Here is a 22,352-nt window from a genome sequence, read left to right as displayed (position 1 = left end):
AAACATGATACACCAAGTACCCCGTGTATGCAAGATACCTTATTGGGTGAGGGAAGGGGAAGAGAACTAATGCTTACTGAAGGTTTATTTTGTACCAGACATTCATTATATGATGCTTTACAAGATTATTTAATCTTAACTCACAACTACCCCAAGAGGTAGATACTGTCTTTAACAGTTTCTGTATGAGGAAGAGAGGCAACGAACCATCAGTTAGGGACAGTGGTCCTGCTGACTTCAAAACTTAGGCTCATTCCCTGACAACCAGGAGTGGTCTTTTTGATAGGAAATTGGAACCCCATGGGGTTTCTATTCTTTCTCCTTCTCCTTCTTCTTTTTTTCACCTTTTATAAATTTTCATTTTATACATGGCATCTACTTTCAGGGCCAGTGACTGAACTCAAGAGCACTCACAAACTGTCCTCAGCCTCCTTCGCCATTTTTTTTTCTGCTATGAAAATTCAGGTGTCAAGCACTTTTTCTCGAGGTCACACAGAAAATGAAATGTGGGATTTCCACAAACACTCTCAAGGGGTCTGCATACAAGCAGTTAATGACACCTTATGGCAGCCACCGTCCCAGTGAGCAGGGTACCAGTGGGACCTAGGTTTCCCAGAGGGAGTCAATGCACTAGAACACCATGTGCAGGGCTTGGGGTTCAGCAGTGTGCTCTGGCCCCTCTGTCCCTGCTGCCAGAGGTCAGGTCGGCTGCACACTGGCTGCAGGTTTATAGGAGGGACATGGGGGTTGGCATTTGTAAGTTTCATATTTGCACAATGAACTACTCCCCTACCCCTTACTTTTAACAGATTAGCACTTAAGGCTTTAAAATACCACAAAAATATACACTAGAGATTGCACTGGCTTTTTCCTGCAGGGGGGCTGGGGGGTAACCAAACTGATCCTTACGTGGATGGACCTGAAGCAATTTCATGGTTGAGTTTAAATAGCCATGTCTGAGGATCTGAGTACCACAAAGAAAGAACCTCATCACCTGTTAGGTCCAGGTGCATAGGCGTTCACGGGTCACACTCAAGAGGGAGAGAAAAGAGACAGAGAACAGAGGGTTCGCCAGCAGAGGACTACAACGTTGATTTGGAAACAGCTATTCATCCTGTGTGGAGAGCCATCTGAAGAAGCAACCAGCATCAACCCGAGACTCAGTCTGCAGACCCACAGAAGTCTGAGCTATGTTCTCACTTTTCTCATTATTTTTATGGTAAACCTGGCTACACTTAAAATGTCTAAAACCAGCAATAATGAAGCAATGAACCAGAAACCACAGAAGACACCTTTACCCTAGAAAACTGTTCAACTGCACATTTTAGACTCTTACCTGATCCTTTTAATTGGACAAAACTAGCTTTCACATGACCACGTCATTACTGCCAGTTTCATTGTACTTTTTTGCCACTTAACATTTTAAAATACGTCTTCCTTCAAATTTACAGTGAACATATTTGATATTTTAATAATATAATATTTATTCTAGGCAATAGAATATATTTAAGTCATCACACAATTGCCAGTAAATTGGGTTGTCTCAGCATAGGTAGAACTGTATACATGTACGTACATACGTGTGTGTGTGTGTGTGTATACAGTTTAGTCTTGAACAACACAGGGGTTAGGGGCATCCACCCTCTTCTTGGTGAAAAATTTGACGATAACTTTACAGTAAGTCCTTGGTATTTGTAATTCTGCATCCATGGATTCAACCAAGCACAGATCATGTAGTGTTGCAGTACACAATTATTGAAAAAAATCTGAGTATGAGTGGCCCCATGCAGTTAGAACCCACGTCGTTCAAGTGTGTGTGTGTGTGTGTGTATACTTTTTTTCCTACTGTTATTTCCTTGGGATATATTTCCAAAAGTGGAACTGTTGAGTCAGAGTCAAAGATTGATTTTGTGATGTATTTTAAGTATCATCATTCTGTTCTCCAGGAAAGGAAAAAAAATATAATTTATAATGCCTTCTGTGAAATATGTTTCCACAAAGCCCTGCTCATGTTATACTTTACAGCTTGTATTTATTTTTGATAATGTAGATAGGGGTGATATGGCAACTCATAGCTATTTTAACTTGAATATATGAAATTACCTCCCTGGGATGTGTTTACAGTGAATGTTTCTTTTGTGTGAATTATCTACTCATATCCTTTGATCATCTGTCCAATGAAGTCTCGATTGTGCCCTTTAAGATTTATATAAAACTCCCCAAAGCGTCTAGATGGTAAGTTTTGGCTGTTACGTTTATTGTAACCATTTCTCTAATCTATTGCTTCTCTTTCTATCTTTTAGTTTTATTGATTTTCTTTGTACCAAAAAAAAAAAAGACTTTTAAAAATGTAATTGAACCCATCAAACTTGTCACTGATAATTTCTTCAATTGCTTCAATAGTCAGAAAATTGTCTTTTCTCAACAATTGGGATAAGTATACCATTAAAAAGAATTAGCTCTCTAAACCGTCTGGCATTTGTTGTGGTATAGCGATACAGTGACCATATTTTCTAAATCAAAAATTGGAACATACGATCTGACAAGTGCCAATATTCTTATGGGCAAAATAGGACAGAATATTTGAAATTAAGACTGTCCTAGAAAATTGAGGACATATGGTGCCCGTATGTATGCAGCAAGCTGTTATTTTAAAGGTACAGTGCCAGACCCTCTTCTCGCAGCTCCTGTCAACCTGAAGCAACAGAGATGTTTAGCCTGAGGTTCACCTCACCTGAGTCCTGAGTCCTGAGCCCAGCCTTACCAGAACAGGAAGGATGCTGGTAGGACCAGTTCCCCTTGAAGGAACAATCCAGAATTAGTTACGTTGCAAAAGCCTACTGCTGGCCCCTCCAGATCCACCTCTCTGTTCCCCACCTTTTCCTCGCCCAGGAGGGACTGCAGTAGTGGCCCGGGAAGGCCAGGTTGGGTTATTTATTTCCTGGTTCCCTTGCCTGTGGAGTCACCATCCCCAAAGGTCAAAGTCTGCTGAGTGGCTCTCCTCACACCATTTTTCCTATCCCTGGAATTCAGTAACCACTCAGGCCTAGAAGCAGTAACAGCTCCTCACCTCCCCATGGTTACTAGGCCCGGATGGAGTACACTTACCTCACTTCTCTGAAATAACCCCTTTATTAAACTGTACGTGAGCCACCCAGTTTGAGTGGGGCAGGGACCCGCACTGAGATACGCAGTATGCAGGCTGCCTCGGTGAACGAGTACCCGCGACTGCAGCTGGTTTTCCCTAGACCCCATCACTGAATTAAACCATACAAGGTTTAGGCTCCTTCTTGAAGCAGAGCCCTCCCCGGACCACAGCCTGTCTGACCACTGTGCCAGCCCCTTCCTTGGAGGACAGGACCTCTCCGCTCCTCCCACTGACTGCAGGACAGACCACCAGGCACTACAATCCAGCTGCTCATTCGATCTTGAAATCCTGAATTTCCTGTCCTGGTTCTACCCAACCCGGCTGCCTTCTCTTCCGCTGGGCCAGGATTAGGGTCACAGAATGCCCCCAAGGTTCACCTCTGCGGCAACAGCCAGGGTTTCTTTCTTCAAGTCTCTAGAAGGCCAGAGACTACATACCTTTAAGGTGCACTGGGCTGGTGCCATCATACGTAAAAGCCGGGACAGTCATCACAAGCACCGGGTGGTCTCGTCTCAGCACCTGCTCCTGGTTCCCCACACCTTCGTTAGCGGGGGTCCCTCCCCTCCTAGCCCGCGCACGTCGGCTCCTGGTGCTGTCGGAGGACCTCGCAATGCCTCCCCTTTCTACTGACCCACCTCTTCGCCCCAGCACTATCTGAGGCCCTACTGCGTGTTCCCATTAGCAACCCGGATTCCACTGCTGCCAGGTCCATGCCACTTGGGGGCACCGCTAACGTGCCCCCCACTCTGTGGGGAAACCATGAGCAGAGAGAAGTCAAGGAGCAGGAATTTCAAACCACACAGTGCCGGGGGTGATGACCTCTAGGTTCAGCTCCACCAGCACCCACAGAGCCAGGCTCAGGACTGTCAAACCACACTGAAGGGGACGAGGCAAACAGGAAAGACATCATGAGAAAGGAAACTTGGGGCCCAGACAACAAGCAAGTGGTGATCCACACGCATGAGAAAACTTGGTAAGGCTTTGGAGGAGAAGCCAGGCTCAACCTAGAACCTGAAGGCACAGGAGAGGAAGCAAGACTGGAAGCAAGGCCTTAGGGACAAAAATCAGCAGCACTTGTAACTATATTAATCACTGTTGGCTGAGGGCACAAGGAGGGAAGGCAAAAATCATGCCGCACCTGCTTCCATCTAAGCTCCTATGTGCTCCTGTTGGACACCAACTAGGCTGCATCTGATTCCCTGGGCCTGGAACAAGGCTGAACAAGAGCAAGCATCATAAATGCTTGTTGAATAAGAATGAATCAGGACACGACACAGTTATTGCCAAAGGCCAAGAGTTCAGCTTTCTATCTCTGAATCCTACATTTGCGAGGGGAAAAGAGTTACCCGAGAGAAGAAATAGTTTGTGATGGATGCTTTTAAGAAGTTAAGTCAACAAGCATCAGGAAACACCTGGATACAGTTTCCCAATGGCTATGGAAACAGCTTATTTCATTTAGGGGCTGTGGCGGCCCTCTGTCTTCTACCCTCATGCAGCTTCGGGGGGCAGGCTCTTTCCCCTTGGGGTCTTCAGACTGAAGCTTGGCATCTGTCTTTCTCAGGTTGCCTGGTAAGAGCTCTGCTCTTGGGCTGCACTCCCGAGAGCTCAACCTGGGTACCTGTGCACACCTGAGCAGCGTGGGCTTCCTGTCTTGGGCCTGAGGCTTCTGACCTGCACAGTTGCTGACCCCTCCTCCCTTTTTAAAGCAGCTTCAAGCTCCTAGTGTGAGATTCACTGGCCTTGAAAACATAATGTCTTTTCCTGTATTTTCTATTCCTGTCTTGGGCTCCATGTGCTTCTTTAGGCCATCCACCATCCCAGGTATCTCAATGTCTCCCTAGTAATAGCACTAATATAATCATTTACGTTTGCTTAATGTTTTACAAAGTTTATTTAATTCTGCAACAATCCTGCTAACTGGGTATCATGATCTCCAACTGACGCTGAGGCTCCCAAGTGCCAGGCCCCCAGGGATCTACCCAAGATCTGGGACTCCTCATCTTCAGTCATAGCTGCTGCCTCCACATCTGTCTCACTCCCTACAAAGAGTAAGATCCAGCAGAGCTGAGCACCTCCTGTTGCCATGCTACTGAGTCAGTCCATGCATCAAAGAAGGGTTGGACCAGGCAACAAGATGTGAGGTTCCTTCCAACTCTGAGCCTCTCTGATTCTATAATCTCACAAGCCTTTAACCTGCTGGCAATTTGCCACAAGCAAGCTTTCTCTCTCAAATCCCCCCAATTTACTATGTTCGTCACTCAACTATGACTCTACGTTTTTTGAAGCTAGGCAGTGAACTGGGTAGCAATTCCCTATCTCCGATTTCCTACCTAGTCTGGAAAATTGTGTTACATCGGGCAAATGGAAGAGCTAACAGCAGCAAAGGGAAAAAAATCATAAAAATGTAGCTGTTTTTGTTTCATCCTGCCTTCTTCAGCAGATTTGGTCGGTGACCTCTCTCTGAGTCACGAAAGGCTTTAAAACTTGCTCTGATTTACATCTGCAGGAAACAGAGTTTATGTCTTGCATTTTTCTTAAAAAAAATTCTTTTTTCATTCCCAAACCATAGTTTATTCCCTTCTATATGGAATTTCTTGATAATACCGCAAGACAAAAATATACATACATAATAGCTTTTCAGCTCCGTGGTGTGGATTAACCAAAACCACTCATTTCAACAAGAGCCTGCAGGCTTTAAGCCAATTACCCACAATGTATTCTGTGAGATTTAGCTGGACGGTCCTCTCCTCATCAATTAAGTCATGGGAAAAGGCTCAGGATCACCAATGATCTCACTTGGAGAGTGACCCACAAGGAAAATCATTAAAAAAAAGAAAAAAAAGTTTTCTACCAGAGAGTTTAGAGGCAAGGGGCTATTTTCATTATTCTTGGCATCTGAAGTATGACAGATGGTCTAATCTTTCACATCTCTATATACTGAACTCTGTTCCAGAGGAAAAATAAAGAGCCACGATTTAGCAAAGGTCAAGAAGACAAAGTTTATAGCGGCGCCCCCCCCCACCCCCAGGCTAGACCTCTGTGGATTATGGCCATTACTCTTTAGTTGCAAGCAACAGATCCCCATTCCACCAGTCTCCATTCTAATTAAAGGAGATTTAAAAAATAAATACCATGATAGAATCCTAAAATGGTTCCTCAAAATTTTTTATCCTAATGCTAGACTGTGAATATGATGAGTTATCATGCCCTGATGATGTTAGGTGACAAGGCAAAAGGGGTTTTGCAGATGTAATTAAGGCTACTAGTTAGTTGGTTCTGAGTTAATCAATAGGCTATTCCAGTGAGACGCACCTAATCACATAAGTGCTTTAAAAGCAGCGTTTTCTCCTGCTGGTAGCAGAGAGGAATTCAGAGAGCATGTGGGAGGCTCTCTGTTGCTGATGTGGAGAGGGCCACACGGCAAGGAGCTGAGAGTGGTCTCTGGGAGCCAAGAGCAGTCCCTGCCAAAAGTCAGCAAGGAAAGAGAGACCTCAGTCCTACCACCACAAGGAACTGAAGACTGCCAACAAGCTTGAGTTTGGAGGCAGATTCTTCCCCGGGGCCTCCAGATAAGAAGCCAGTCCTGCCAGCAGCTTGACTTCAGTCTCATGAGACCCTGAGCAGAGAACCCAGCCCACCCAGACTGCTGACCTATGGAACAGTGAGATAATAAGAGGGTGTTGCTTTAAGTTGCTAAATTTGTGAGAATTCATCACGCAGTCAGAGGAAACAGATACCCAGATGAGTCCACAGACAAAACAAACACAAAAACAAATACAAACTGAATCAGGCGACGAGGAAGGAGAGTCCCCCAGGCAGCGAAACCTTCTGACCCTTGGACTCTCCCCTTAGCTTCTCTTTTGATACTGACCAGCTTCCCATGCTTTCATGTTACAAACACAGCTTTCAGCCCAATCCTGACCGATCCCACAGGGCCAGAACCTATCACCAACCAAGAAAGTCACCGGTCCTTAGTTCAGATTCTGAGAGAGAAGCTGGCCACTGGTCATTCATTCATCCGGCAAATATTAACTCAACACATATAATGTGTTACGAAGGTGCCGTGGGGATGTAGCAATGAACAAGATAAACTGCTTGCCCGGAGTTTAAGTTCTAGCAAAGGCGAGACACGATGAAGAGGCAAACAAATGTGTATGTCAGGCCAGCAGTGACAGGTTGCGAGGGAGAAGGGAGCAGGGCAACGGGAGAAAGGCAAACAGGAAGTGCTGTTTTCAGGTAGGTGGTCATGGGCCTGGAGGGGAGGGGAGCGTCTGAGCAGAGAGTTGAGTGACGTGCAGGAGCCGGACAGGCAATATGGTTATACAGATGAAAAGGCCGTGGTCTTTGTGCAGAGCTCGTATTGTGCAGAGTGGGGCGGCCAAGATGGACAGTCCGTACGGTACCATGATGGCTGCAAAGGAAATACGTCCATGGGTCAGAGGCAACATGAAGGCTGATTAACCTCTGGTGAGGCTTGGGAGTCTGTGGGGAGGTTGGAAGAGAAGGTATCTCAGAGAGAGGGACCAAGGAATTGAGCTTTAAGAATAAATAAGAAAGATATGAAACGAATATAGGTATGTATATGCATGACTGGGACATTGTGCTGTACATCAGAAATTGACGCATTGTAACTGACTATACTTCAATAAATAAATAAATAAGAAAAAACAGAATATTCCCTGGCAGAGGAAGGGAGATGACAGCCTTCCTATAGCCAACCTCTTCCTTCCCAGAGACTCTATACCTTTCTTATACCTTGAGAATGTTTCTCACGCAATCTGAAAGGACTAGTTTCTTTTCTTTCATTTCCAAATCATTGCAGAGGGATACTCTGCAATATCTGATAAAATAAATTACTAGAAAATGTCGGTTAACCACTATATACAAAAATAGATTAAAAAAAACAAATTTCTTCTGTATAGCACAGGGAACTGTACTCAGTATCTTTTAATAACCTTTAGTGAAAAAGAATATGAAAACGAATATATATATATATATGAATAACTGGGACATTATGCTGTGCACCAGAAATTGATACTGTAACCAACTATACTTCAATAAAAATAAATAAATAAAAATGAACACTATTTGTTTAAAAAAAAAGAGAAAATGTTGAAATAACAAAATACAAGCACAATGATCATGTGCTCAGATGATGCAGTGGTGTCAAACTGCTATAAAAATCTCTTCCCTGGTGGTGATGAGAGCACAACAGTGTGAACATTTTTAATGCCACTGAACTGTGCACTTAAAAATGGTTGAAGTGGTAAAATCTACGTTATGTGTATTTTATCACACACAAAATTTTCTCCTTCATTTTCATAATATCTCCAGTAGAAACTTTAGAAAATCTGAAGTTACTTTTAAGTTGGTTTTTTGCTTTCATCTCTGTCATATTGTGATTTAAAAGAAGAAATACATACTTGGGTTTCATCCCCATTTCTGTACAGAGCTCCTAAAACTCTTAACGTTACCTAAGTGATAAGGATAGTAAAGGACTGGTATTCCCAACACCCGCTTTTCAATCACATCTGAATTTGTATTAGTGAGGTGAGTTTCAGAAAGCCTCCAAGGGTGGGGGCCAGTTGCCAGAGGAACCAACCACTTGATTAGAAGGTTAGAACTTAACCTCACCCCCTGACTTCAGGGGAGAGGAGAGGGGCTGGAGATTAAATTCAATCACAAATGATCGATAATTTAATCAATCGTGCTTGTGTCATGAGGCCTCCATAAAAAGTCTGAAAAAGGAGCGGGTTCAGAGAGCTTCCAGTTGGTAAGCACGTGGAGGTACTAGGAGACTGGAATGCCCAGCAGAGGCATGGAAGCCCCGCACCCCTTCCCTCACACCTTGCTCTAAGTATCTCTTCCCTCTGACTGTTCCTGGGCTAGACTCTTAATAAACTGGCAGTCTAGTAAGTAAACTGTTTTCCTGAGTTCTTTGAGCCACTCTAGCAAATTAATTGAAACTGAGGAGGAGGCCGTGGGCACCTTCAGTCTAGAGTGGGCCGACCTGGACTTGAGATTGGCAGCTAATGTGGAGGTGGGGAAGGGGAGGTGGTCTTGTAAGACTGAGCCCTCGAGCTGTGGGATCTGAGGCTACGTCCAGGTAGATAGTGTCAGAACTGAGCTAAACTGTAGGACATCCGGTCAGTGTCCACTGAGAATGGGATTACTGCTTGACAGTATTGGAAAACACACACTGGAATCTCCAATATGAAAACTGTCACTAATGCTTTTACAGTTTTTTCCTTTTCTTTTGAAATAGTCTGCACTCCCATCTTTTCCTTTCTCACCTAAACTTGCACTTCCTCAGATCAGGGTCTGGTTCCCGCAACCATCTATCCAATGTCCTCCCTGGCCCCATTCTCCCGAACAAAAATGTCTTATATATAAGGAAGCTAAACTAATCTTCCTAAGACACCGTTTTCACGTTCTCACTTGAAAATACTTATTAACTCCGCTAAAAATATTTAGTGGCGTCAGTTTTGATTCCTTTACCCAACTTCAGCAGAACTTATGACCGTATCACTTATTGCTCCCTTTACACTAACGTGACATTCTACTCCAGGCAGCTGAAGGTTCTCGCAGGCCCCTTGTCCCATTTGCTCCAGCCCACACTGATCTCTCCATCTCCCGCTACCCCACCACAATGAAATCCGGATGAGAGATTGTTGAAAGGGCTCTAAATGCGTTGTGTGCGGTTTCAACCAGTCTGAGAACAGCAACCAGCTCTGCCCTTCTCGAGAAGAGCAGTGCCATAAAGGAGGGTAGTAAGTAATTCGGGGTGAGCTGTCAGGTGTGTCAGGTTTTCAGTTAGCCTAGGAGCCTATCACTGTATCAGTTCAATCATCCTACCGAACTAAGTCTAGCAAATCATAACGTCTTCCTAAGATATGCTTTATACTGAATGTGAAGAGGAAGATAATATTATCTATTATGCAAATGAAAACCCTGAGATACAGCCAGGAGAAAAGTGAGTTGCCCAAGGTCACACAGCTGGTAAGAAAAGGATTCGAAACAGAACGTCAGACTCGAAACGCGGCACTGTTGCCGCCGCACATGCCTGCTTTTAAACGGCAGCTCTTCTCCAGGTTCTAGAAACTGCCTATTCCTCATCCCCGACAGCCTATGAGAATTTCACACCCGACACGGCAGTGCAAATCCTCCATGGATGCCATGGGCTTGCCATCCAAAGCCCACGGACACCGGCACTTGCTTTCACCACCAAAGCGAAAACTTTGCAGCCCTGAGACTCATGCCGTTGTCTCAGAAGCAGACTGTTAAGCACCATCAGTCGCCTAGGGTGTTTCCCTTCCCATCTGTGTTGAATGAGAAGGATGTTTTCAGAAGTAGCCTTTGGTATGATCAACCCTCTTTGCTTTTTCCCACGTTGCGGGATCAGGGTCATGGCTAGAAGTGAGAGGAGAGGAGGCAGAGGACAGGAACTCGCAACAATACTTTTTAAGAAGCAGAAAGAGAAGGAGGAATCCGTGGGGAAAACAGATCCATCGTTCAGAGTTGGGGGAGCCTTTAGGGATGCCCGTCACAGCTGAGGAAGAGGAGTGCTCTGAAGAAGCAGACAGTTGAAGAGAGATCACGAGAGACAAAGAAACAAAATTTGGAAGTCAGGAGGTCATGGGTAACCTTTGCTGGAGCAATTTCAACAGGAGCAGAAGCTGGATTGCAGTTTGATGCATGATTAGAAACGGTGAAAACGCGGTGCTGTAGATGCATTTTCAAGACATTTGCTGAATAAAGGAAGAAAAGGAGCTGATTGAGAAGGGATGGGGGTGGCACTGAGGGTTGAGGTGATGTTAGACCTAGGGGTTTGTCCCAAGTCATTTAGACAGATTATGTGATTATCCCTAGCAACTCTTAGCAGGCCTGTGGCAGGCTCAACAAAAAGGCCTCGTGAGTGGATTGAGACTGGGGATTGCACAGTGGGAGCAGTGAGAGAACAAAGGGAGTTGAGGTGGAGATGGGGAAAACCGAGGATGCTGGAGAACATGGCCGAAATAATCTACAACTGACCAGGCTGGGGTGTGGGTGGCTGAGGGTCTGGGAGAACAGAGGGTCGGGAGCTAGAGGTTGGAGAGCACATCTTCCTGAGAATTACGGAGTAGAAGAGATGGTGACATGAAAGGTGGTAGGGCAGGGAAGCTCAGAGGGCAAGTGCTCATGATTCCAGGCATGGGAGTAAAGTCACGAGGTGGAGTGGATGAAGCAGCCATGGATGCAGAGAAGACAGGGGAGCGCCAAGGCCGGGGGACAGGTTGGTGAGAAGGTGGCTGTACGGACGACTCCAAGTGCCAAAATCCTTGGTGAGTGAGACGCTCCCAGGAATTCATAACAGATGGGACTGGGCTAACCAGGCACCTCAGCCTAAAAGGAAGGGAGGTTTCAAAGGAGTCATGGAGGACAGTGAGCTACAAGTGTGCATGGAAAACCAGGGCACTCAGGAAGAAAGCCATGTCCCGGAGACAGGCCAGGGTTTCCAGGAAAGCGTCTGAGAAATGGGTTAACGATGTCTGATACTGGGGAGTTTCTTGGCAGCAGAGCCAGGACTTCAGAGGGAGAGCCTGGCGGCAGGGGTGAATAGAGGAGCCTGGCAGGAGAAAGGGGCGCTGAACTGGATGGGAATGAGAAGACAGAAACACCGCCAAGCAGCGGAGTGGGGCTCCGCGTCGTGGTGGCCCCACATAAAGGGAAGGCAACCCAGGGGCCTGCCCTGAGGAGCCACAATCATTTTGCAGAGGCCTGGCGTGGCCCGAGAGGGTCATTTTGGCCCTTCTGCCTCCAGCTGATCTGTAAATGCTGAAGTCCAGCCACCTGGTGTGGCCACAGCCACCGCGAAGGCGGCAAGCACTGCAGAGAGGGACAAGAGGCGAAGGCCAGCGTGGCCCCGGCAGTGGTGCGCAGGATGGAGGAAGGTGGGCAAGAGGAAACAAAGGAACTTCATAAAGCCTAGTTTATGACTTTGGTGGGAGACTACTCCTCCGAGGGTTTAAAAAGGCACAAACGCCTTTCTAATCCTAAAAAGCATGCCGCAGAGGAAAACACAGGCCTGCCTCAACAAGCTCCTTCCTAGCCGAGCCGGTTCTGGGTCGTCAGCTCTGCTGTCAAGCTCAGAAACCCATTCTCGGGAATAACAAGAGCCTACTTCTAATTCATGCAGCCCAGCCCGCAGCCGAGATTGCAATCAAAGCAACGGGAATGCAGAATTTATCCTCGCTCCTCAGGCTGCAAAATGCCACTCACACCTCCCCTCTGGGGGACAGAGAACTGCTCCCTGTCAGTGTGCTGGCCTTGCCCCCCTGCCTTTCCAAACAGGATGGAAAAACTGCTTACGTGGTATGATACTTTAACTAGAGGGCACTTGGAAAGTCAGGATGGGAGGGAAGCCTGCACATGAGTCTCGAGGCCAACCGTGGGTTTATGGAAACGCAAAGCACAGGGCTGACGGCTGCTCAGACCCGAGCCGGGGAGGTAAGGCCAGCTCTTGCTCGGCCCGCCTCCCACTTCTCTATTTTTATCTGGGGGATCAGGCGTGTTGGAGAGAAAAGAGGAGGCCTGGTAACAACAGCTTCCCCGTCATTCTTGGTTACTTACATCTGTGGTCAATTTTCCACACTTTATTCCATAAAAGGTAAACGAGGCACGGTACTTGCAAGAGGATAATCTAAACAATATGAACCATGTTACTGCTAAAGACCATCTGGTTGATCACGCTCAGCCCCAGACTTTTAACTCCTTGAGGTAAGAAAGATGCCAAACCCAGAGGGGCCGGGCCTTCCTTTGGTCTTTTCCTCCGGAATTTTTTCCTCCCTCTTCAAGTCAATTAAAACAAAGACCTCTAAGAGCCCTGCCGAGCCTAATATTCTAGGCTAGCTGCTGGTGAAGCTCGGCGAGCTTTGTGAATGAGCAACTTGCAAAATGCGTCTACCAAATGCCTCTTTCTCTTTAAAAGGAAACATTAGAAGCTTTCAAAAAAAAAAAAAAAAAAGCCCTACACACAACCCAAACTAAAATGCTCTCAAGTGCTGGGGTTGTTTCCTTCATTTCTGATTCTCCTACTTCAAGCCAAGGGATCATTTACATAATTTTAATTTTAAAAAGCAAATGACACTGGAGAAGACACAGTGAAGCCCGTGCTTTGCTTTTATTTGGGCTTACACATTTTCTGGCCATCTGTTATTCAAGAAAGTTGCAAACTCCAGTGAGAGATGGGAAAATTGGAAATCAGATGGTGTTTTTCATCCTTTGGGTGGGGAGCTGATGATAAGGGATTCCGGGAAAGTTTCAAACGGGGAAGGTCATCACAAAAATGAGACTCGGCCTTCCTTGTAAGGTGCAGCATTTCCACCTGCAGGAGGAATTCAGCATTTGACCTAGAGGTTCAAGTGCACTTGACTCTTCCAGTCAGTCATTAAGAACGCTAGCTTTCCCCCAGCAACCTCTAAGGGAATGAAAAGTCATCAAAACAATTCGATTTAATACAAAAATGTTTAAAGCCACCCAGTACTGCAGCATCCCATTAGCGAAGCATCCTCCAGTATCATGGCCACAACAGAACCCTCATTTCTAGCCACGATCTCCTTCTAATCTGTGTAATCGCAGATCAGACCTACGCAGTCGGTTTTCTGGAAAAAGGCTTTCAGGGGTCAAGGCAGAACATGAATTCAAACACTACGGCTCTGTCAGGCTCCAACTATGATGTCTAAAGTCAACGGTGCTGGGATGACTACTAATTGTCCCTTTAAAAAGCATTCTGGAAAATCTGGAAAGTGACATACATAGAAAAGGAAGACATAAAAGCCCTAGGGACGGCCACGTGGCATAATACATACATGACAGAACGCGGCTCTTGGTTTGTCAAATCCACTTTAAATTCCACCGGCCCAGATGAAGCAGTGGTTCTGTTGTTGTTGAGTTTATTTTTTGTTGACTTGGCAAACTGCTGCATTCTTTCTTCTCCCCCCCACCCCCGTCCACCTCACGAGCTGCCTCCTCTGCGTGCACAAAGACAGTACTGAGCTGAAGGAGTTAATGGTCACCAGGGGAGCCCTTGGGAGACGAAGCTTCATATCCCACGATCATAAATCTCTTTCGAGGCAAGTTTCAACCAGGACTCAATTCTGCCACAGCTCCCAAAACTCAGCATTCATCTTCAATTAGATAAAGTGACTTTCACGTCTATTTATACTCTCTTCATTTCCCAACATATTTATCTCATGAAATGACAACTGGAAAACACTCCTGTCCTAAACATGCATGTCATTTTTAAAGAAGTTACTGAACCAGGCTGAATAATGTAATTAATAGGCCTTTTATTGGAATTCACTTTTAATATACATTCTTAAACAGCTGTGGGTAATGTTTTTCGGACAACAGGCCAGAAAGAAAATGAGGGGGAGAAAAAACCCCATGACTTCATCATTCCTCAACTGTAGTAGTAATTTCACAATTCAAAGCACAGTAGGAAGCCTTTCATGTTAAATGAAAATATGATTTTATTATGATTCTATGATGGGTTATCGATCACATTGCAAGTCCTTTGCAAAGCCCTTTCCCTTTGGAGAAATAGTTTCCATCTCTTTTATGAGTTTGGTCAGATGGCTAGGAGACCCCGATGTTAACTTGTACCCTTACCCACTGTTGGACCAGAGCCATAGTCAGAACAAGGAAAGCTGGGAATTTCCAACGACTGCAGGGTTGGGATGAGTGCTCAGGTTTGGACCCACAGCACAAGAGGAAAAAGTCCCCCAGGGCAAGAGAGGCACTGTGACTCAATGCTGACGGCACAAGTTGCGTAACAAGTAGGTAGAGAGTAAGGTGGGACATCTGGTGGCATTAGCCTCAGGGTCAAGCATGATAAGGCCCAGCCAGCTGGGTAGAGGGTCAGCATTTGGAAGGTCTGATAGATGGTAAGGCCACAGCCTGAGCAGGGATGGGAGCCTGTCGGGGCAAGTGAGAGCTCACAGGGTTTTAAAGGAACTAGGATGTGGGGATAGATGAGTGACGCCACCTGTGAACCAGCCAGGGATGGGAAAGGTGGGGCAGGCACATCAGTGAAGGGGCCTCTCCCGATTCTAAGCTGCTGAGTTCTTCTGGCTCAGATCTGGAGGTGGGGAGTGAGCACACAGGGTGTTTTGTGGCTCAAACTCCGTGATCAAGAGGCTACGGATGGGAATGATAGTCAGAATACTTAACACTGGGCCATGTCCAGGCACTGTCCAGTCAGCGTGGGAGCAGATGTAGGGGTGCCTGCTGGTGCCAGATTGTGGGAGGGTCCAGCAGGGCCTGGGGAGGGGCAAGCTTGCCCGTGCAGGGTTGGGGGCACTGGTGGAAACCACGATTTGCCAACCAGTACCAAAACAAACTGCTGGGAGTCAGCCCCGGGGGAGGAGCAGGCAGGTTATTTGCGCCCCCCACGTGGTAGTTTCTCCACATCTGTGTGAAAGGGACATTGCTTAAGAAAGGAAAAGAAGGTTGAGGGTGGAGCTTATTTTTGTCCGATTTCTCAATAAAAATTTGCTTTGCTGATAAAAACTTGTGCTTCTGATATCAGGAATCTTGTCTCTCTGCTCCTGCGGCAGAAAAGAAGGTCGCAAACTTCTCTAACCTGTCGGGCAGGGTTGGGTCTCTTTCAGGAAGCAGGTCAGGAGCCGGTTGTGCAGAACACTGGAGGGCAACTAACCTGACAGCCCCAGTGCTCCATTTGCAACCTTCCTCCAAGGCCCTTCTTTCTGTGTTTATCTTTAAAGAAAGAGATCATGGAAATGAGTATAAGCTGTGAAGTTGTGAGCGGCTGCATTAAACGTCAACATCAGCGTGAGGCATGGGCTTAGGCAAGATCCATGTCAAACCCCACCCCATCGCATGCCTGGTATCAGATTCTGGAAAGAAATGAGCCTCTCTGTGAGTTTCCCTGCTGGAGAGGGCGTGAGCGACAACGGCCTGTATGCCTGGGAAGGGGAAGGCAAAGACAAGTACAGAGCTCCTCCCCAGAGAGGAGGCGTCCACCCTCATTAGGAGTAGGGGTAGGGGGTCTGTTGGAGCTGGCTTCTATCAACTTTCCATCATTACACCGTCAGGAGCCCATTGTTAAAAACAGCCATTATTAAAATTCAAATAAGTACCTGTCATTAAATAAATTATGCTTAAAAATAAGGATAATCAATACTCAAAACTCATCACTTATTCTGTTATCTTGGGATTACTTACGTTTACGGGCTCTACGTGGTGGGAGAGCCGCACGATGGTGCGCTGTATTCTGTATCTCTCCCCAAGCCCACGTTCAAGGATATCACAAAACTGGCCACCATGGGGTGGTACTGACACACTACAAGCAGACAAATAGCAAACACTGCAAGTCAGAGCTTGGTTTCTTGTTTTGTTGATTATCTACAGTTAAGAAAGTGATGGAAAAAACACCAATAATGCAGATTACACTTAAAAGTAAGTCATGTCTGTAGTCATTACAGCGTGAATAGTACAAAAAAAAAAAAGAGGAAAATACTACCCTCATATTTGAAAACAATTATCTGATTCAGCAAAGAAGGTGTTGATGTTGGTGACCGAGTAAGCTCTGACTTCTGTAATGCTGAAGCTGAGAGGGGTTTCAGTTTAATGAATATAATACAGATCATCCTTGACTTTTGATGAGGTTACATCCTGATAAACCCACTGTTAAGTGAAAAATACTGAAAGTTGAAAATGCATTCAATACACCTAATCTATCACACATCCTAGCTTAGCCTAGCCTTCCTTAAATGTGCTCAGAACACTTACCTTAGCCTACAGGTGTGCAAACTCATCTAATATGAAGGCTATTTTATAAGAAAGTGTGGAATATCTCCTGTAACTGATTGAACACTGCACTGTCAGTGAAAACCATTGTGCTGTACGGGCATAGGACAGTTGTGAGCATGTGGGTGGTTCACCCTCGTGGTCAAGCGGCTGACGGAGCTGCGGCTGCCGCACTGCCCAGCATCATGAGAGCACCGTACCACCCATCACCAGCCCAGGAAAACAGCAGAATTCAACATTTGAGGATGGTTTCTACTGGATGTGTACAATTTTCACACCACTGTTAAGCTGCAAAATCGCAGGTTGAACCATTGCACAAGGGTGAGAAATAGTTAAGTGAATCACATATTCGAGTTAATGACAACAAATGCGCAGAGAAAGAGTTGGTGGACCGGGATGAAATTCCATGAGTCAAATCACGGTTGAACTGCAACCCCAGGCAAGCTATGGAGAACACAACAGAAAAGTCAACAAAAATATTCTGTGGGAATCAACTGGCTCATGGAATTTACAAGAAAGAGTATTACTGTTGTTTGTGAATCCTGTATGTACTGCAGATCCTGCGTATCAGTAAGACTTAAATATATATACGCACTCAAACAGATGCTTTTTCTGGAGAGCTGGTTGTTAAATATTTACCAGCACACAACTGAATAAGGGGTCTGCAAACTCATGCCTTGGGGAAGGGTTTTTCCTCCCCATTACCACTGCCAAAGGGTTAAAGGGCCAGCACCTTTTTTTTTTTTTTAAGACTAGGAACCTGATTAGGTTCTGGATGAATACATATCATTCTCTCCCTACCAGCTCACAGAATTTAGTCCTCCCTCAAATTCCTGAAGCTCCTTCTATTTTTATTCACTTGGCACTTAACAAATGCTACCCCTATATTGACTTTTCAATTTGCAACCTTTTAAATTAATGCCCCATCTCGTTTTAGGTCAAAGGTCAGTCTCAGAAGCTTCCATTGTGCCTTTTAAAGGTGCCAGCATGAAGTAGGTGCTCAAAAATGTCTCCCTTCAGTTAGTCAACAGGTCAACATATGTTCCTGGAGTCTGACCTCTGCATCAGACTCTTTGCCAACCCAGGGATTCTAAAATGTAAGAACAACTTGTCTGTCCTCAAGGATCTCACACTTTCGTAATGATGATGATGATGGTGATGTGATGACAGCCAGGGCTTGCTAAGTACCAAATGTGCCAGATGCGATGCCAGGGACTGTGCATATAATATCTGCACATACCAGTATCTGTGAACATGGACTATCCTGAAAAGGTGCCTCGGATGGTACCGTGGCCATCTCAGTTCTCAGGAGCTCCCTCTGTCCTGGCTTCGTCGTGTCGAATACACACGTGAGTGCATGAAGGAATGACTGAATGGCCTGCTCTTAGCATCTAGTTGTCCATCCTCTCTGCTGCTTCTCGTCTTCCTTCTGCTTACCTTCCTTTCCTTCACAAGTGGGACTCTGTACGGAAAAGGAAACTGGAGAGGCCTGAACCTGATATACGAAAGCAAGACTGCTTTCCTAAAGCATCGTAATCTAGTGATGCCTGGTGCATGTGGCTCAGGATTCCATTTTTTGCCCAACTTCTCTGCTCACCTTCTGCCAATATTCTGCAAGTCTCCCAGGCGCCCTCATAGAAAGCAACTGGTACCAGATACAAGGGCTGCTCCCTCTCTAGGGGAGGCCCCACAGGCCGGTCGTGAGCCCTGATCCAGGTGTTAAGTTTTCCACAGCTAGGAAGACTGCTCCCGGGATGAGGGAGGCTTGGAGCAGCCGCCCTCCAGAGTTCTACCTGCTCCCGCCCTGCCCTGTCGGAGCTGCTGGGGCACACACCTCGACAGACACAGTCCTGCTCGCTGGAAACCGGAAACAGCTTTCCTCCCACCTCAGCTGGAGAACCTGGTGGTAACTGACTTCTCACCACCATCATTCACCTTGTCTCAAGAAAATAAAAGTAACACAGCAGTTGTATTTGAGGTTTTTATCTAAAAGTTTACAACGTAGACTCGCCCACAGATGCTTCCTTCTAATTTTATTCAGCCTACTTGATAATCCACATGATAAAAGTTTCTAGATGATTTTTATGCTTTTATGGTCCAAAACCTGCTTTTTAAAAATGTGCCTGTTGTAGAAAAATGTCTAAAGCAGATTGAACTCATCCCTGTTCTCTTCAGCAGAAAAGGCTGAACATAACGTAACCGTTGCTTCCACTACTGCAAAGCCATCAGTCCTGCTGGTAATTGTTGATTTGGGCTAAAATAACCAGGTATACATGTTGATGATTTTATTTTTCTTCCCCAGGAAGGGATTTGAACAGAGTCATACAGACTTCAACAGACAGGGAAAGAAGAGGGGAAAAAAGAAAGATGGGCCCCACGGAAGGCAACAGATCTCATGTCAGACCTCTTGACAATAAATTGTTGACCGATTTCATTATCTCACTCGACTTAAACAGTTATCTGTTTCAGCTTGGTTAGCTAATTTAGCAAGGAGTTGTAAATAATATTCCACACAAATGATATATACATTTCTTTTATAATAATTATCATATTTCCTTTCTCACTTCTTTTCTTTCTTTCCACTGTATCAATTAAAACAAAACAAAAAAAATTTGTTTTATTAGTCTGATTTGCATTTCATTTCTGATCCTGTTTTTATTTCCTTTTCATGCTATGCTTTGGTTACTTTGTTTCTTTTCTAAATTCTTTAAAACAAGACTTCAGAGCCTTTTTAAAAATCTAAATAAATCAGATATATTTATTCCCTTATACCATATTTCCCTTTCTCTCCTCTTGCCCTGATCCCAAAATACTGATTTCTCCCAAATTACAGAGCCCCCCCGGTCCAAGTCGTAACCTCTCACGTGAAGAGCCCCCTAATTCATCTGCCTGCTCCTACAATGCCCAACTCCATCAGCCACACAGTGGCCAAGTGACCTTGTGGCAAGGGCACCCAGTGGTCAGAGTTTGGGCTCTGAAGGCTCAAGACAACCTGTTTATATACTGGCCCCTTCACAAACATTCTGTGTGACTCCAGGCTAGTTGCTTAACATCTCTGGGCCTTGGTTTCCTCAACTGGAAAATGGGCATATTAAAAGTATCTACATCATATGGATGTTCTCAGTATTAAATAAGATAACATATGTATATTGCTTGGAGCAGTACCAGGCACATGTACTGACTTAGAAAGTTCTCTTAAAATGTACATTAGTCCAAATACCCAACCCTGGACCATAAGTGCCCTTTGGATCTCAGTCTGCATCAACATGTCAATTCCTCCCTTGTTCACCATGCCCTAGTCACACACTGGCCTTTGTTTCTTGAATCCACTCAGCTCTTTCACACCTCAGGGCCTTTGCACATGCTGTTCCCTCTGCCTGGCTTCTTTACTTGGCTTCACTTGTCTAATGACCCATCCTTCAGCTCTCAGCTTAAACGTTACTTCCTAATCTGACCATGGCCCTGATTAACTACCCAAACTAACTTTAATTGTCCATGTCCTTCTCTTTCCTTTAGAGCACTTTGCACAATGTGTAATTATGTATATGTTGTTTTTCTGGCTTAATATCAATCTCCCTACTAGACTATGAACACCATGAAGCCAGGGACCATGTTTATTTTGTTCAATCCTATATCTCCCATACCTAGCACGTGGGAAGGAACACAACTTATCTCTTGAGTGAAGGGGAAACAGCGACTGAATTAAGAAACTTGGAAGATGTGTATGTTCCTTTACAGAAACTCCTTTGCCTTTTTCTCTTAGTAGATTATACTAGTTTACTGAAGCTAATCAAACCTGCCCTTGGCCACAGATTTTACTGGCTTCGCCTGCTAATTAAGTGAGAATCCTTAATTTATCAAAACATTTATTCAATAAGTATCTCTTAATGTCAGCCACATACATAGTGCTACATCCTGGGCTCTGCTAATCAAAAGAAACAGAAGATGTGAAATCTCCCTCCACTCCCACCCCTACAGGGATATTAGACATATTACATGTACACAGTAACACATAAGATAATTAGATAATATGACAAGGCTATGGATAATTATTTGCCAAAAAGAATGACACATTCAAAGAATACGTTAAGATGAGCGCAGAAAGAAATCACTCAGGGGAAATTAGAAAGACAGGAACTTTGGGTGGGTCCTCAGGGTGAATGAGAGGTGCAGAGGAAAAGGGCATTCTCTGCAAGAGAAAATCAGAGTTGGGAAGGGGTCCTGGGGTGGTGAGATGAGAAGCCTGGCCTGGTGATTCCTGGTGGGGAGTCCAGTGGGGGACACTGAAGGGTGGGGGGAGGCCTTGAAGAATTCAGTGAAGAGGGGATGTGAAAAATCGCATTCTTTTTGATGGTCACTGTCATGTTCACCTTGTCATCCAGCACTTTGCCTAGGGTTTCAAAGGAAGTTCACATTCAACAGTGCTTGCTAAACTAATTATGTTGAATAAAAAATTTAAAATATGAATAGATTCATATCAGAGGAACTGTTAGGGAAATTTTTGCCCCTTCCACATATCTCTAAAAGAAATCCATCATGGGTTCTCAGGGGAACATCTATAAATTTTCAAATACCAGTTACATAAATGATTTCAAAATACAGACAAAACTATGTTATACAATTCATGCTAGAAAGTAAGATCTTGATTGAAAATACCCGATGAGGACAACACTGTGAGGAAGGGAGGTTGTGAAGAATGTGGTTTAATAAATCACAAATAATATCCTACAAACAGAAAGGGAAAATGTTTCAAAAACAAACAATATGAGCTATCCTACAAACACAGAACTAGCACTACATGGGGAAATTATGAGGATGGTTCAACACTTTGACAGAAAAAAAATCTACTTTTAAATGTAAGAATTATTTTGGTGGATGCTGAGAAGGCCATCAGTAACATTCAGCATTAAAGAGAGGATGTATTCCTTAAAATTAAAAAGATGATAGATTTGAATCTGAGTTTCAATATTATTCCCAGTGAGGAGATCCTAGATGGGTGCTATCCATTCACACTTTCTGCAGCGATGGAAAATCTGTCTTCCTGCACTGCCCAGTACAGTAGCAACTAGTCACACATGGTTTATCTCACACTTAAATGTGGCTAATGCGACTGAGAAACCAAATTTTTAATCTTACTTAATTTTGAGTTTATTTGAATTTAAACAGCCACCAGCGGCTAGGAGCTACTGTAGTGGACAGTGCAGTCCCAGGGGCTTTACTTTGCAAACACAGGCAGCAGTCTAAGATGCTCCTCTCAGCGCGCCTATTGGAGGCAACAGCAGAAAAGACTGCAGGACAAGATGAAAAAGAAATAGAGAATAAAGTGTAGGAAAGGCAGAAATAGAAACATCACTTTTTTGCAGATGACATAACAGTGCAAATAGAAAATGCTAGA

The 22,352-nt window shown here is 44.9% G+C and overlaps 1 protein-coding gene across 2 annotated transcripts in view; it reads right to left on the bottom strand.

The window, feature by feature from the left end:
* Nucleotides 1–22,352, bottom strand: part of PARVA (parvin alpha) — a 147,230-nt gene that overhangs the window by 78,315 nt on the left and 46,563 nt on the right. Inside the window, exon 1 of one of the 2 annotated variants that reach the window (XM_015238596.3) lies at nucleotides 13,996–14,149. The exons of the other annotated variant lie outside the window; for it this stretch is intronic. The gene's annotated coding sequence lies outside the window, so the exon portion shown is untranslated. Of the gene's footprint in view, nucleotides 1–13,995; nucleotides 14,150–22,352 lie in introns of those variants that run through there. 2 annotated transcript variants of the gene reach the window in all.

This window comes from Vicugna pacos, chromosome 10 (genome assembly GCF_048564905.1).
Source record: "Vicugna pacos chromosome 10, VicPac4, whole genome shotgun sequence".
NCBI classification, from domain to species: domain Eukaryota; kingdom Metazoa; phylum Chordata; class Mammalia; order Artiodactyla; family Camelidae; genus Vicugna; species Vicugna pacos.
The sequence above is the reverse complement of the archived record's forward strand: the minus strand, read 5'-3'. Positions and strand labels throughout refer to the sequence as shown.